The sequence below is a fragment of the Triturus cristatus genome, chromosome 2_1 (genome assembly GCF_964204655.1).
Source record: "Triturus cristatus chromosome 2_1, aTriCri1.1, whole genome shotgun sequence".
Lineage (NCBI taxonomy): Eukaryota > Metazoa > Chordata > Amphibia > Caudata > Salamandridae > Triturus > Triturus cristatus.
The window spans coordinates 4,227,839-4,244,769 of record NC_140581.1 but is presented as its reverse complement, the minus strand read 5'-3'; the positions used below and the strand labels follow the sequence as shown (position 1 = coordinate 4,244,769).

General features: G+C 48.1%; 1 long non-coding RNA gene across 2 annotated transcripts in view; it reads right to left on the bottom strand.

Moving 5' to 3' along the window:
• Positions 1-6,331: 6,331 nt before the first annotated feature.
• LOC146863587 (uncharacterized) overlaps positions 6,332-16,931 on the bottom strand; it is a 46,221-nt gene continuing 35,621 nt past the window's right edge. For both annotated transcript variants that reach the window (XR_014969016.1, XR_014969015.1), the window contains exons 2-3: positions 7,344-7,781; positions 6,332-6,527 (exon numbers count right to left, since the gene is read on the bottom strand). This is a non-coding gene — a long non-coding RNA (uncharacterized LOC146863587). The remainder of the gene's footprint in view (positions 6,528-7,343; positions 7,782-16,931) is intronic.

Below are 16,931 nucleotides of genomic sequence, written 5' to 3'. Positions count from 1 at the left end.
CTGGTAGTGGAATGAGGGGGGCCTTTGGGTGGCCACCTGTCTTGCCACTGGCCTGACAGGTAACACAGGAGCTGACAAACTCCTTCACCTTTTGGTGCATCTGGGGCCAGTAAAAGTGACTCACTAACCTTTCCCACGTTTTGGATTGCCCCAGATGTCCAGCTAGGGGGATGTCATGAGCCAAAGTTAGGAGGAACTCCCTGTACTTCTGTGGCACTACCACCCTCCTGGTGGCTCCAGGAGTGGGGTCTCTTGCCTCAGCATACAGTAATCCCTCTTCCCAATAAGCTCTGTGGGTACCACTGACATCTCCCCTGGCTTCTGAAGCAGCTTGTTGTCTCAGGCTTTCAAGAGTGGGACAGTCTCGCTGGCCCTGGCACAGCTCTTCCCTAGAGGGTACCCCTGGGCCCAAGAGTTCAACCTGGTAAGGGTCAAGCTCCATGGACTCAGTTCCCTCAGGGGTATCTACATCCTCTCCAGGGGGAGAGGGGTTCTGAGTGTTTGGCTGTACAGAAGCTGGTCCCCCAGTCTCCTTGCCCTTCCTCTTGGTTGGTTGGGCCATTATTCCAGGCTCCAAACCTACTTTTTCACCCTTCCTCTTGCTCTGTGCTCTGGTTTGCACACACACCAATTCAGGGATGCCCAGCATGGCTGCATGGGCCTTTAACTCAACTTCAGCCCAGGCTGAGGTTTCCAGATAATTTCCAAGCAGGCATGCAGCTGGCAACTTTGGAGAGACCACTACCTGTTTCAGGCCAGTAACCCCCCCCAGCCTAATGTTACCATGGCCATGGGATGACTAGTGGTGACACTGTCAGCGTTGGTGACTGGGTAAGACTTCCCAATCAAGTATTGCTCAGGGGAAACCAGTGTGTCTTTCACCATAGTGACACTGGCACCTGTATCCCTCAGAGCTTCTACCCTAGTTCCATTTACCCAGGGGTACTGTAAGTATTTCTTTAAGTTGGGGGGCCACACAGCCACAGTGGCAAACTCCACTTCTCCCAAGGAGACTAAACTTGCTTCAGTGTGTTCCCAGATTTGCTCAGGGTACACCTCTGATCCCATTTGTATACTTGCTGCCCCAGGAGTGGCTGTACTGGGTGCCTTAGGTGCTTTGTTTTGGGGGCAAGATACAGTTAGGTGTCCCTGCTTCTTACAGGTATTACACCAGGCCTTTAAGGGATCAAAGTTCTTCCCCCTATATGGTTGGGGCACATAGGGAGTAGTTTGGGTCCCACCCACCTGAACAGGTTTTTGGGGCCCTTTGGAAGACTCAGACATTTTATCTTGGGGATTCTCACCACCTTTCCCCTGGGGAGGTTTTGTGACCACCTTCTTTTGGTCACCCCCAGTGGTTGTCTTGGTCACCCTAGTCTTGACCCAGTGGTCTGCCTTCTTTCCCAATTCTTGGGGAGAAATTAGACCTAGGTCTACCAAATGCTGATGCAACTTTTCATTTGTGCAGTTACTCAAAATATGTTCCTTCATGAATAAATTGTACAATCCAGTAAAATCCTGCACACCATGTCCAGCTAACCAACCATCCAGTGTCTTCACTGAGAAATCTACAAAATCAATCCAGGACTGGGTCTGGGTTTTGTGAGCCCCCCTGAATCTAATTCTATACTCCTCAGTGGTGAATCCAAATCCCTCAATCAGAGCTTTCTTCATGAGGTCATAGGATCCTGCTTCTGGCCCAGAGAGAGTCAGAAGCCTGTCCCTGCAGTTACCAGAGAACAGTTCCCACAGGAGTGCCCCCCAGAGAGGTTTCTTTACTTTCCTGATATCACAAGCCCTCTCAAAGGCTGTGAACCATTTGGTGATATCATCACCTTCCTCAAATTTAGGGACAATCCCTTTGGGGATTTTAAGGTCAGAAGTTTCCTCCCTATCCTTGTTTTTATTATTGCTGCCACCATTGATGGGTGCTAAACCCATCTCTCTCCTTTCCTTTTCTAGAGCCAGGAGCCTGGACTCTAGATCTATTCTTTTGGCCAGCCTCACAAGGCTGTCCTCTTCACTGGGGGGTCCCCCAGTGTTGTCTCTGGGACCAGAGCCACCTGTGTGGTCTCTAGGTGCCCAGATGCTATGTCTTGAGTTGGAGGGTATGGGTGCCATCTCCTCCCTAGGGAATAGTATGGGGAGGTTGCTGTCCTCCTCCCCTGTTTCCCTTTCCTCATCTGACTGGCCATCACCATGTTCAGATGGGTGGTCTTTAGCATACTCAGCCAGGAGCTCCTGGAGCCCTTGTTTGGTTGGATGCTGACCCATTTGCAAATTTTTGAGTTTACATAAGGACCTCAATTCCTTGAAAGACAAGTGTAAGTAAGGTGTGAGGTCGAGCTCCTCCACCAGGTCCATGTTATTATTATCACTAATAGCTGGGTTTGTTTGAGACATTCTAACCTGACAGTTCTAACCCTCTACCCTGACTATAGTGACTTTTATTTTTCTAAAATTCTAATGGGACTTAAGCAAGGCCCTAGCAAGACTTTTAGTAATTTTGGAAAAACCAATCAGAATTCTAAAGGCAATTTTTAAGAGTTCTGTCGTGTGATCAGATGGTAACCAAGTAGTCCAACAAATGCAAGTTTGTATCCCACCGCTGATCCACCAATGTGAGAAAGTGGCTCTGTATATACTGTTCCCTAATAGGTACAGGGTGTACAGAGTCCACAGTCCCCCAGAGGCTGATAGAGGTCAAAGTTAGGTATGACCTTACTCTCAAAAGTGGTAGCTTGGTCGAGCAGTAAGGCAGTACCAGAGGACAGTGTAAAGCATTTATTGTACACACTCAGTCAGCAAATGGTTTCACACACTCAATAACTGAACTCTAGGCCAATGATTTGTATATATAAAATATATGCTTGTTTTATTTTTAGAACCACAAAGGGGGTAAAAATATACTTTCTCAGAATGAGAGGTTGAATATAAATACTTTTGTTTTAAGCAATAAATTTGTGTAAACAGTCACAGTTGGTTGCAATAAACAATCCTATTTCCTAAACATAACAATGCATTGAGCTCAATGGTAAATTCAGGTTATTTGTAATAAATTACTTTTCAGATTACTTTTGGAATTCCAGGTCTGGCTCCTAGAACCAGCCTGGGGTCAGTATTCAGAATCAAGTGATGAAAGTCGACTTAATAACTGTAATGATTTTTAAATAATATTTAGCTATTTCAAAAGTTAGCACTTCGAAAATATTTCACAGAAAACATTCAATGGATCTCTATGGCAAGAAATTCAAATTGCAGGTAGAGTACTTTATCGTTACTTTAGTAATCCAGGACTGGGTGCCTAGACCCAGGAATGGGGTCCTTATCAGGTAAGTAATTTCGTTTGCAGAAATGGTACGATTTTAAAAGAATATTTCAAATTTGCAAAAGTAGACACTTAGAAGAAATTTCACAGAAAAGCAGACAATGGTTTCCTATGGGAGAAAAATGAGTTAGAGGTAAGTATAGTTGTGAACACTTTTCAGAGTCAGGGCTGGGCACCAAGATCCAGCACTGGGAGCTCACCTAGGAGCAGGTGAGTAAATTCGTTTTTGTCACTTGGCTGATTTTTGGTGAATTTTTGCAGTTTTGAAAAGTTCACACTTAGAAGATTTTTGAAGAAAAAGCCAGTCAATGTTACCCTATGAGGAAAATGAAGTTAGCGGTTTAAGGGTAAGTACTCGACTGGTAGTGTTGAAATTCCGGGCATGGACTCAGGGGTCCCCCAGTGTCAGGTAGGTACAGTTGGTTCACCCTCAGCGGTTTCAGGACGGCCGGGTGCAGAGAGAGTTGGGCCCAATGTTATCCGATGAGAGATAGGGGGGCCTTGATTGGTGGCTGCTGTCTGGCAAGCAACGCGGCTGTGGGAGCTGGGCTCCTGGTCACTTACTCAGGGCAAGTGGGGAAGTAGGTTAGTGTAGAGAGGGCACTGCCAGGGCCACTCGGGCGGCTGGGTGCAGGGTGCTTTTGAGCCTTAGGGCGCTCAATGGAAATCAATGGGAATGTTCCGGTTTGGAAAGAGGCTGCAGGCTCGGGGACGAGGATGTTTCAGGTGCCACCACCACTTCGAGAGGTAAGTTGGGTAGTTGTAGGTTAGGTGGGTACCCCGGGATTGGGCACAGGGGGTCGCAGGGCGCCGGGTGCAGGGGTGCCTTTTGACGTCGGGAATCTTACCCTCTGGTTGATCGCGGCTGGGGTAGCACTTGGTTCTGAGGCTGCAGGCTTCTTCCGGGATGTCGAGGGGGGTCCTTGGGTGCCGGACTCTGGGTCACAGTCGCCGTGGGGTCGTCCTCTGGGTCTTTGTCCACTCCGGCACTGGCCAGGCTTGGCTGGTGCAGAGTGTGTTGGGTCCGCGGTCCCGGGCTGGTGCCAGGGATAGCAAGTAGGTTTCTTGAGTAGAGCCTCTACTCGTGGGAGTCCCAGGGGCTTAGAGCTAAAAGGTAGCCAGGTCCTCCGGGGTTGGTGAGGTTGCTGGCCACGAGGGATGGCGCGCTGGTGCAGGTTCGAGAGTCGACAGGCCGGTAGGGCTGGGGCCAAAGCAGTTGGTGTCTTCTTCTCTTTTTAGCAGCTGCAGGGCAGGTCTTTGTTCTTCTTGCTCTTCTTGTCGTTTTCTATCTGGAATCTCCGGAAGGAAGGTTCAGGGTGCCCCTAAATACTAGATTTAGGGGCGTTACAGGTAGGTGAAGGCCAGGGACCAATGGGTCCTTGTCCTGGGGTGGGTACACCCCCTATCCTGCCTCTCTCCTGTGGGAGGGGGGCAGTAGCCTAATCCTGATAGGGTAGGGCCTCCCATCTTCAAGATGGCGAGAGCCCGGAGATGTGCTTCACCTCGCCTCCCCCACCTGAGGGGTGGGGTGGGCAGGCTGGCACATCCCCTGTCCTTGTATGGGGTTTCCGGCCAAGCTTCCCGCCAGAGTGGGGGGTTGCAGTGGCCTGGGGAAACTCCAAATGGCGGCATGCCTTTGAAGCTTCCCTTTGCTCATCCTGGGGGAGGAGATTTCTCACCTCACCCAGGATGTGCATTGTTGCAGGCCCGGGAGAGCAGGGGCTCTCCCACCCAGGGGTCCAGCAACGTGTCTGCTGTGTGGCAGCCTGGGCAGCCTCAGAGCAGACGTGGATTGTAAGTTAGCTGTAAGGGGGCATCTTCTAAGATGCCCTCTGGGGTGCTTAGTACATTAAATCCTACACTGGCATCAGTGTGGGTTCAATGTGCTGAGAAGTTTGATACCAAACTTCCCAGGCTTCAGTGTTGCCAATATGGTGCTGTGGAGCTCGTGTTTGACAAGCTCTCAGCACCATGTATTCTTAAATGACAGCACTGCACTTACAGTGCCCAGGAACGGACCCGGGTACTGTAGGGGCACAGGGCTCCTGCTCCTGTGCCCACACCATAGGCGTAATGCACCCAGCTAGAGGGGTGGCTGACATATGCCTTGGCAGTGTAGGTGATGGGCATGGTACACAGTGATGTGTGCCATGTCGACTCTTTGTTTTGTCCTGCACCCAGACACTCAGCCTGCAAGGGCAGTGTGTGTGTAAGGGTACAGGGCCTCTGAGGGTGGCACAATGAGTGCTGCAGCCCTTAGAGGCCTTCCCTGTTCACAAGGCCCTGGGTACCTAGGGTACCATTTACTAGGGGCTGACATGTGGCTAGGGTTTGCCAATTTGGAGTTTGTGTGGTTTAAGGAAGGAACATAGGCCCTGGGCACCTGATTGGCAGGAACCCAGGGTACACTCAATCGAAGTACATTCAGCAATTTAGCAAAAAGTGGGGGCATACCATGCAAGAAAGATGGCACTTTCTCACAGTAGTATAGATGTTAAGTGATATAGAACGTGTTAGATATAAAGAGAGAGAGTGAGGTAGTGAGATTGATAGTGAGGTTTTTTTTTGAGGGAGATTGTGAAGTTGTGAGGAATTGAGATAGAGAGTGAGTTAGTAATAGAGTGATGTAGTGATGTTTTGAGAGAGAAATGTTATAAGATAGTGAGGTAGTGAGTTAGAGTGCATTATTGAGCTAATGCTATATATTGAGTGAGAGAGTGAGTTAGAGAGTGAGCGCTATATTTTTTGAGTGAGGAATTGAAAGTGAGAGTGTGAAGGAGCGAGATCGAAAGAAATACCGCGAGGTAGTGATATAGAGTGATCCTGAAGTTATGATGTAGTGACATGGATGCATCCATATATACATAGAGAGTTATCCATACATATATACAGACACCTAAAAACATACACAGACGGGCATACACTGAGCTACACACATATCGAGCCACACAGGTATACATTTTATAAACAAGTTTGCACTTACTTCTATATGTGTATTGTGAGTAGTATTTAACATTTTTTCATTATTGAATTCGTGGACGGTCAAGTGTGTCATTTTGACATAATTCCCAAGTCTGATTGGGAATTGCGTTGCATTTCTCCACAATGTTATTTTAACAGAGTCTGTTGTGTCAATAACTGTAATGGATTTTAATTTTGTTTCTTGTCCTGCGATAAAAATGTTTTTAGTTTCTTCTTCCTGTGAAATAAAGCAAAATATTACTATTAGTTTTTGTATATATAGTTTGAGTATAACAATCAGAGCGCGGTGCAGACAGAGCGCGGTGCAGACAGAGCGCGGTGCAGACAGAGCGCGGTGCAGACAGAGCGCGGTGCAGACAGAGCGCGGTGTAAAGAGTGTGGGGGAGAGACAATGTGTTGAAGCCAGTGTGGTGTATAGAGAGTGTGGGGAATAGAGATTTGTGCCGAAAGAGGGTGTTGCAGATAGTGTTTGAAGAGAGTGTGTTTAAGAGAGTTTTGTGATGGGCGTGTGGTTTATAGAGTCTGTTTGTAAGATTTGTTTTGAGAGCGGGTGTGGGGAAGAGAGCGGGTGTGGGGAAGAGAGCGGGTGTGGGGAAGAGAGCGGGTGTGGGGAAGAGAGCGGGTGTGGTGAGCAGAGCGGGTGTGGTGAGCAGAGCGGGTGTGGGGAAGAGAGCGGGTGTGGGGAAGAGAGCGGGTGTGGTGAGCAGAGCGGGTGTGGGGAAGAGAACGGGTGTGGGGAAGAGAACGGGTGTGGGGAAGAGAACGGGTGTGGGGAAGAGAGCGGGTGTGGGGAAGAGAGCAGGTTTGGGGAAGAGAGCAGGTTTGGGGAAGAGAGCAGGTTTGTGGAAGAGAGCAGGTTTGGGGAAGAGAGCGGGTGTGGGGTATAGTTTAGAAAGAGAGTGTTGTGCATAGAGAGTGTTGCCCCTTTTTTTTTTTTTTGCTAAGTGTGTGTTCCGAAGACTGTGCGAGTATAGAATATTTTAAGCAACATGTTTAATATTGCTTTTACTTAATATTGTACTTATAAACTTACCTCTGATATTGTCCCCGATATGGTCATTAATGTTCGTAACTTTGCTTCTCTGATTGTTTTAATCGGTGATATTGGTGGAGCTGGTGGCTCTAGTATGTTTTGCGCTTCTTGTAGGATTTCACTTGGAAGCGTTAAAGGTAGCATCCTCGAAATTTTGGTATGTTTCGTTAATAGAATAACATTGTTTTTGGCCAGGAAATTCCTTATAATAATTCCATTTCCTTGTTTTTTTTTATTGTAAAAATCGTCGTTATAGCATGTGGCTTTAATAGAACCACTTTCATCTGCTAGTGCTAGGTGGTACAAGATTTTGTTTTCTTGCTTTGCATTGCGGTAGTGTGTTTTTTGCGAACATGTTACAATATTTGCTCTTATAGCCTTCTGAAAAGGTTTGCTCTCCTGTTGTTTTCCCATCTTAATTTCTTGTATAGAAATCATCTGAAATGAGAATAAATTGTGAGTATACATTTCCGATTTAACTGTTGAAATTTTTACTGTATCACAAACTAATCTATTAAATTATAAAACATGCTTTTTAAATAGAGAGAGTTATTTAATAAGAGAGAGTGAAGTAGATACGAGAGTGAGGTAGTGAGAGAAATAGAGATTGAGGTATTGAAAGACTGATGTAGTGAGGGTGAGTAATGTTGTGAGGTCGTGAGATAGAAACAGAGAGTGATGTGAGGTAGTAAGAGAGTGAGTTATTAAAAGTGAGATTGTCATTTTTTTACTGCAATAGCGAGATTGAGATAGTGAGGTAGTGAGATATAGAGAGAGTGATGTAGTGTGTTAGAGAGAGTGGAGTTGTAAGGTTGCGAGATAGATAGTGTGTTAGAGAGTGAGTGATGTAGTTTACGTTTTAGAGAGTGACTTGTGATATAGTGAGGTAGTGAGAGTGCGGTAGTGAGATATAAATAGCTAGAGTGATGTTGTGAGATAGTGAGGTATTGAGTGAGAAAGTGAAGTTGTGAGATATTATATTAGAGAGTGCTGTAGTGAGAGAGTGAGGTATTTTAAGATATTGTGGTATTGAGTGATATAGTTAGTGATGTAGAGTTATTGTGATGCTGTGCTATATAGAGAGTTGAGCAATGAGGTAGAGAGTGAGGTAGAGATAGTGATTGAGCTAGTGAGAGAGAGTGAAGTAGTGTGAGAGAGAGAGTGAGGTAGTGAGAGAGTCAGGTAGTGAGAGAGATTTTTGGCGAGAGAGAGTGAGGTAGTGATAGAGAGAGAGCCAACTACACACGCATACAGACCCACACAGACAGAGCCACACAGATACACATAAAGTGTATCACTCAGACACACATACAGAGCAGCCCATAATGACACAGCCATACACACAGAGAGCTACCAACACACATACAGAGCTACAGACATACACATACAGAGCCACAGACTTACATACATACAGACTCACCTAACATACATAGTAAGGCAGCCACATCAAGATACTGAGCCGACAAGACGCACATATATACACAACATGCATTTTAAATTGCTACCCATAAGGCTTTGTGATCACTATAATATGACTCTAATATGCCATAGTTTGTTATGTGTACATTAGTGTAGATATGATCTAATGTAGATTTGTAGTCTGTTGTATATTGTGTTATTTTTTGTTGACATTGAAATTCGTTTAGCATATATTGTAATAGTAGTGCTGTGTTATGAGTTTCTTGTGTTAAATCTATGTTGAAGTCACCCATTATTATGTAGTTATAATCAGGGTAAAAGTTTAATATGCTACTTAAAACCGGGAAAAGTGTTTGTATATGTACATGTGGAGGCTTGTATAGCATTACAAATAAGTAGTTGCAATTGTTAAGATGTAGAGTAAAATGTAGAATATCAATTTCATGTTGTGTTTCATATATTGGCAGTAAGTTATTATTTTTTCGGTAGTAAATTGCTATTCCATGCTTAGTTTGGTGATGGTGGAATTTATCAAATATTAAAAGATGGTACTGTTCTATCAAGAAAGTATTGCTATCTGATGTTCTAGTTGTGTTTATTTCAGTGAAGCATAGAATATCAGCATTCATTATATTGGTGTCTGATTTCAGTGCTGTGTAATTTTTTTGCAGTGATCGTATATTATGTACAATGATATTACACATTTTGTTATAGGTACATAATTGAGGAACAGATATTTGCAATTGCATATCTGTTCTTAATCTGCACATTTCTTCATGTACTTTTGAATGTACAACAATTTTCTCATGCTGAAAGTTTTTAATATAGATGTTACCTAATGATCTGGCTCTGCTTAAAGCTACATAATGCATATGATGTATTTTGCTATTGTTAAAATGTATGTAAAGTGGTTCAATTGTTTCTCCTTGTGTTCTGTGTATAGTACGTGCAGATGATTGGCGTAGGGGAAATTGTTTGCGTATAATAGTGATAAATTTTTGTGTAAATTGAAAGTGCCGTGTTATAGCATGTATTGGTGTCCAATGAGGCAAAATGTTAGTTGTATACATGTGTTTATTTTCTAGCCTTGTACTTTTACCAACATTTTCTTTATCAAAATTAATCCAGACTACAGTAGGGCTGTTATTTATTGTTTCTACAAATTCAACTATACCTGTAGCACCATTTGTTAAACCATCATTTACATTAATATTGGAAGTTATATCATATCGTAATTTTAAGGCAATGTGTACTATAAATGGCAGTCCCATGGTTTTAATTGCATTTGTAGGTAACTGAGCTAGTATTTTCTTTTTCACTATTTCACTCAAGTCAGCTGCTACTGTATCTATGGCTGTTGCTGTGTAGACTGGATAGTTTATTATGTGTTGTAATAAAACTTTACTATTAATGTTATCAACCTCTTTGTTTGTTGGCATAATATAAGGTATAGTTTTGCTAATGGTTATTGGTGGTTCTAATTCTCGTGTTTGTATTTGTATTATATCTGCATCATTTTGTTTCCCTTCTCTTAATCTGTTTAGTAGTTCAGCAAATGGCAAGTCATTTAGCTGTCTCATAATTTTTGTTAACTCAAATAACTTAAAATTTTCTTGCCAGGGGAGGAGCCTAGCGCTTGACCAAGATGGCCGCGTGAGCTCAGAGCTCCGAGACCCTCGCGCCCTCCGTCGACTATCCTGTCTTTAATCCTGTCGGTATGCATGGCATCGTGTGGATGACCTGTCAGGGAGGCGATTGATGCTACCCGCGGTCGGCTCGCCCACCGGGAACCGGACTTATGCCTGGCGGAAGATTGCGGCCTATCTCCGGGGGATGCCAGGGGCTAGAGTTGGCAGGATGCCCGACTCCTAGTTGAACAACAACGGCCAGGCGAGGTGTGAACTGTCGGACGGAGGTCCCCGTCCTTTCACTTTCGCTTTCTCTCCCTTTGTCAGCCCTGCCCCTGGAGAGCTCTTGGTGGCTTTATTACCCTATGGACGCTCTGCAGGCTACTCTGGCGGCCCACTGCAGAACTGATCACTCCTGATTCCTTTCGTTGAGAGGGACCCGTCTTATCTGAACCGACCTGCCTGGAGTCAACCATGTCGGGCAAAGCAGAGGTGGATCGGCTGAAGGCTAAGTCTACCAGGCGGGGAGCCTATACCCAAGTCAATAGCATGGACCTCTATGCTCTGCAGAAGGGATCACCGAGTGGGTCGAGCCAGTCGCTGGATACCCAGAAGGCGGCCTCGCCTTTGGCCCCGGAGCTCTCACTACAGGATGTCATGGGCGCGCTCGAAGGGATGCAGACTTCGATTGGGAGACGGTTTGATGCCCTGGCGCATAAGGTGGACGCCATCTTGGTGGATGTCAACCTGATCCGTGCGGACTTGGGCAAAACGAATGAACGGGTTAAGAACCTGGACCTCAAGACCACGGGCCTCACCGATGATGTCACGGAACTGCAGACCGAGGTTCGTAAGCTGAGGACCGAGAGTGATCTTGCCGCCCGCCGGCTGGAGGACTTTGAGAGCCGGGCCAGGCGCAACAACGTGCGCGTCATCGGGGTCCCGGAGTCCTCGGATGAGGCTTCGGTTGACCTGCTTGTCGAGGACTTGGTGCTTAATCATCTGCAGCCTAAGGGTCTTGGAAAGTTATTTGCGGTTGAAAGGGCCCATAGAGTGCCGGGTGGGAGGCCTAAGGCGGGTGCCCCGCCGAGGCCGATCGTCGCCCGGCTCTTTCATTTTCGAGATCGGGACGCTATCCTGCAAGCATCGAGGGTGACGGGCCCGGTCCCCTTCCAGAACGCGTCGGTGAATTTCTATCCGGACTTCACCCAGCAGGTGCAGAGGCAGAGACAGGGCTTTCTGGGGGTGAAGAGGCGGCTCCGGGAGAGGGATCTGAAGTATGCCATGCTCTTCCCTGCCAGATTACGTGTGGTGCACGAAGATCGGACATTCTTCTTTGACTCTCCTGTTATGGCCGATGAATGGCTGGACGCTTTGCCCCGACGACGGACGGGGGCGGACACTGCCGAGGATGGAGACAGTGGCCGGGATGGGCAGGGCTGATTTTTCGGAGCCGGTCTGACTCGATTTGGCTATATTTGAAGACTTGAATAGAGTGCAGTAAATGCGGAGGGTTGCGGGAGGACGAGGGGTGCTCTTTTCCTCCCTTAGGGTACTTTTTGTAGATTTTGGGTTTTTGTAGGGCGACAGGCACACTGCAAGTTGGGGGGGCTTTGTAAGCTGCAGCAGGGGTGCAGGGTGGGGGGGGTTTCTGGGATTTTGGGTTTGTTGTTGGGGGGTTTATTTCTGCAAGGCATGGTGATTATTTCCAGGACTGTTCCATGGTGGCTCTTCGGGTGTGGGGTGGGCCTCTTTACGTTTGAGGATGGGGGGTAGGGGTTTAAGTGTTATAAGCTGGAATGTTAATGGTTTGGGGGATCACATTAAGCGTGGGATTGTTTTGCAATTCTTGAAACGGTCAATGCCGGATGTTGCCCTGCTGCAGGAGACGCATCTTATAGGTAATACGTGCTATGCTCTGAATAGGAAGGGTTATAAATTCATAGCACATTCGGGATTCTCTTCCGGGTCCAGGGGTGTGGGTATCCTAGTCAGAGCCTCGCTGCCATTTGAGGTGGACTCCACCATTGTTGATGATAGGGGGAGGTTTGTGGCGGTGGCGGGGCGGTGGGAAGGAAGAACTTTGGTTTTGGTTTCGGTTTATGTCCCGCCGGCCCTGCAGGCCTCCACGTTCACAGATCTGGGTAGGGCCTTGCTGGATCTCCCGGGGGGTATGCTTGTGGTGGGAGGTGATTTCAACGCTGTTGGCTCCGGTCTGCTGGATAGACACCCGCCCAGAGACACAGGGGGGGCTCAGAAGTGGCTTCCAGACTTCCTAGACACGCTTGGCCTGATAGACTGCTGGAGGCTCCGGCACCCCACACAGAGCCAATACACGTTCCACTCCGGGGCACATGGTAGCCTTTCCAGGATTGATTACCTACTCACTCTGGCTGCGCATGCCTCATTGGTCTCCGAGGCGAGGCACATGGCGCGTGGTATATCGGACCATTCGCCAGTATGGATTCGGCTGGATCTAGGTCGGGAGGGAGGAGGAAGGGTGGCCCCTATCAACCCGTGGTATTTCCGAGACCCCAAGATGCGCAGCGCGCTGGTAAAGAAAGTAGATAATTTCTTCAATGACAATCAGGGATCCGTGGACTCGGCAGTGTCGCTGTGGGAAGCATTTAAGACCGTGCTCCGAGGGGAAGCCCTCTCCCTTGTAGTAGCTGCCAAGCGGCGGAGAGATGGCGAGGTTCTGCAGGTTGAGGAGGAGATCGCGGCTCTGGAGGGAGCGCTAGAGGAGGAGGTTACAGAGGCCTCACTGCATGAGCTTTGCTTGAAGCAAACTGAGTATAAGGACCTGGTGACGAACGCCGCTAAGACCCTCAGTAGGGAACAGCAGGGCCGTTTGTATGATGTAGGTGACAAGGCAGGGAAGCTCCTGGCTTGGCTGGACAGAAAAGAACGGGTCAATAGAGTTGTGCCAGAGTTGACGGGAGAGAGGGGAGAGGCGATTGTGGAACCTGAGAGGATTGTAAAGTGTTTCTCGGACTATTTCTGTAGGGTTTATGCTTCAGTGTCGGACAGGCCGCCCGAGGACTCGTGTGACCTCCTCCGTGATATCGAGTTGCCCTGCCTCTCCGATATAGATAGGGACGATCTAGATGGTGACATAACGGTTGACGAGGTGGCGGGGGCCATCCGCGCGTTAAACTCGGGCAAGGCCTCGGGACCGAACGGCTTGCCGGTCGATCTGTACAAGCTGTTTCCGGATAGGGTCGCCCCTCACCTGCGCGCCATGTTTGTGGAGGCACGGGGGAGTGGGACCCTCCCGTTGGACCAGCGACTGGCGACGATTGTGGTTATACACAAAGAGGGCAAACCCCGAGATAAGTGCGCCTCATATAGGCCTATCTCACTCCTTAACGCAGAGCCGAAAATTCTGGCCAAAATCCTGGCGACCCGATTGATTAGGGTACTCGGTGACTTGGTCCACCCGGATCAATCCGGCTTCATCCCGCACCGAAACACAGCGTTAAATCTTCGGCGCCTCCATGGCGTAATCGCCAGGGCGGGCACGCTGCGTGAACCAGCTATTGTGGCGTCTCTCGACGCCACGATGGCCTTTGACACGGTGGAATGGGCATATTTGTGGGCCGTGCTGACCAAGTTCGGCTTTGGCCACGGTTTTGTGAGCTGGGTGAGGTTGCTGTATGAGGGGCCTCTTGCGAGTGTGGTGGTGAATGGTCGGGCGTCGACTCCGTTTCAGCTTGGGAGGGGTACTCGGCAGGGTTGTCCCTTGTCGCCTTTGTTGTTCGCCCTCGCCCTTGAGCCGCTGGCTGCGTGGATACGTTGGCACCCGGATATACGGGGCCTTAGATGGTCGCCTGAACACGAGGACCGTATTTCGCTCTATGCTGATGATATCCTGCTGTATCTTGCCTCACCCAAGAAATCACTTATAGTGGTCTGTGACGTACTCACATCATTTGGTAGGAACTCGGGTCTCGTTATCAACTGGAGTAAATCGTATTTGTATGTTTTTAGTGGCGAGGTACCACCGATCCCTAGAACATGCTCGATACAGGTCGCTCAGCAGGGCTTCGTGTACTTGGGGATCTTTATCTCCATGGACCCTGCTGTGCGATATGAGAAGAACCTGCTCCCCCCCCTGGCACGCCTGAGGCGGGATGTTGAAGGCTGGCGGAGGCTGCCGCTCTCCCTCGTTGGGCGTGCGGCCCTGTTCAAAATGATGTCTCTTCCCCGCTTCCTCTACGCACTGCAGAATACTTTGGACTGGGTACCGGCCAAATACTTTCGGGAGGTCGAAGGCCTCCAACGAACGTTGCTGTGGGATGGGCGGCCGCGAATAGCTATTGCAAAGTTGACGCTTCCATGGTACGACGGGGGCATTGCGCTCCCAGACATCCGACGGTACTATTGGGCCACCCAGCTGAGCGCGATTAATCATGGGTTGTATGGCCCTGCCCTCAGCCCTGGGTATGCCATGGACAGGTGGCTGCTGCGTGGTGGTAACTACTACAGGGCGTTGTACTCGCGGTCCCTAGACTCGTCCCTCACGGGGCCCACTGGTGTGGCAGTGCGTGTGTGGAAGATGGCAACTGACTCGCTGGGCTGGAAGGATAGGCTCACCCTCGCTACCCCGCTGTTTGAATCGGAGATGCTGGGAAGGCTTTGGCACACAAAAGGTTTTGATAAATGGGACCTGATCGGCATCTCCAGGGTGGGAGATGTGCTGAATAAGGGGAAGGTAAAGTCCTTTGAAGAGTTGCAGATGGAGTATGAGCTGGGGCCTTCCGAGTGTTTCCGATATATTCAGGTGCGTCACGCCCTCCGATCAGTCCTCGTAGAGGGTGAGAAGGTGCCTGAGTCCTCTCCTTTGGAGGACCGGGTCCTTGATGGCCATATGCCCGAAAGCACGATCTCGCTCATCTATAAGAAACTGATCAACGTCCGGGCGGACATGCTTCTGGGCCTGAGGGACCAGTGGACTAGGGATGGCCTCGAGTTGGATGATGAGGATTGGCAGTCTGCTGTTTCCTCTCCTAAGGAGGATGCGATCCCGTCGCGTCTGAGGCTGGTGCAGCTTCAAATACTGCATCGAGTGTATGTGACGGGGCCAAGGCTGGTTCACATGAGATTCTCGGAGGACGGCCTATGTAGGAGGGGATGTGGTATGGTGGGTACTTTCCTGCATATCATTTGGGAATGTGGTGTCATTACGGAATTCTGGAGGAGAGTCCATGCAGTGATGGGGGAGGTGACGGGCATTGCTATGCAGCCGGAAGCGCGGTGTTGCCTCCTGAATGTCTGGGGGCCCACTGACCACGATGCGGCACAGACCCAATGGGTGACTCTGGGCAACATGGTCGCTAAGAGAGATATCGCGCGGCTGTGGGGCTCCGCGGGGCCCCCCACATTGACCGCGTGGAAAGAAAATATGGACTGGAGTATGCTAAGGGAGAAGACGGTATATTGCGCTAGAGGCCGCCCCCGGAAGTGGCACGCCATCTGAGGGCGGTGGAATCAATACAGGGGGGGAATATGTGTTGCCCCGGATCTGGATCCTCCCGAGGAACAGCTTTCCTCCTGACCTTCTTTCCAGCTCAGTATGGTTAATGGACCCTTTTTTGGCCTCTGCTCTCCCCCCTTCTTCCTCTTTACACTGTACTGTAACTGGTAGATGAGTGGGGTCCGGCCTCCCCTGGGGGGCTTTCACCATGGGCTTTCAGTGCTCTTGCCTTGCTGGGGTTTGTTGTGTGTTTTGTGTTTACTTAAAATTGAACCTTTGCACTTCTCCTGTCACGCTACTGGGGACGCATCTCTGTTTCTATATATCGATGCTGCCGAACCTCCGGGTTGTCGGCTGAATAGCTGTGTCCTCACTTTTGAAAATAAAGGTTTTTAAAAAAAAAAAAAAAAAAATTCTTGCCATAGATTAGTACTTACTGGTCTGTATGAATGCCTGGGGTTTTCAAATACGTGTCAAAAACTGGTTTCAATTGATAAAAATCTCCAATTGCTAATATAGATATTCCACCAAAAGGGAGATTGGACATTTTTATTTCTTGCAATCTATTATGTATGAAATTAAATAAATTAGCCCCTACCATTGATATCTCATCAATTATTAGCAATTTAAGATGCATTAACTCGTTTTGTAGTGTACTCCTGCTCTCATGAGTTAGTGGTTTATGAGTTAGTGTTTGTGAAACTGGTATTTTAAACGTACTATGTAGTGTTTTACCATGAATATTATGTGCTGCTTTGCCTGTAGGAGCTGTAAGCAGTACATATATGTTGTCTGGATTTTCCCCTGCTCTAGTATTGTAGTATCGTAGTAATGTTTGGTAAAGCGCTGTAATAAGGAAACTTTTACCTACTCCTGCACCACCTGTACAAAATGTGTAGCAGGGTTCTTCTTTTGTTTTTATCCAATTTAAGTGATGATATATAAAGTTAAGTTGCTCATTTGTCAGATTTTGCATTATGTTGTCATACTGTTCATTTGGCATTAAATTATTGGTTAGTGCTTCTTCAATACTTGTACTTCTAATGCCTAAATCGAATGATAAGT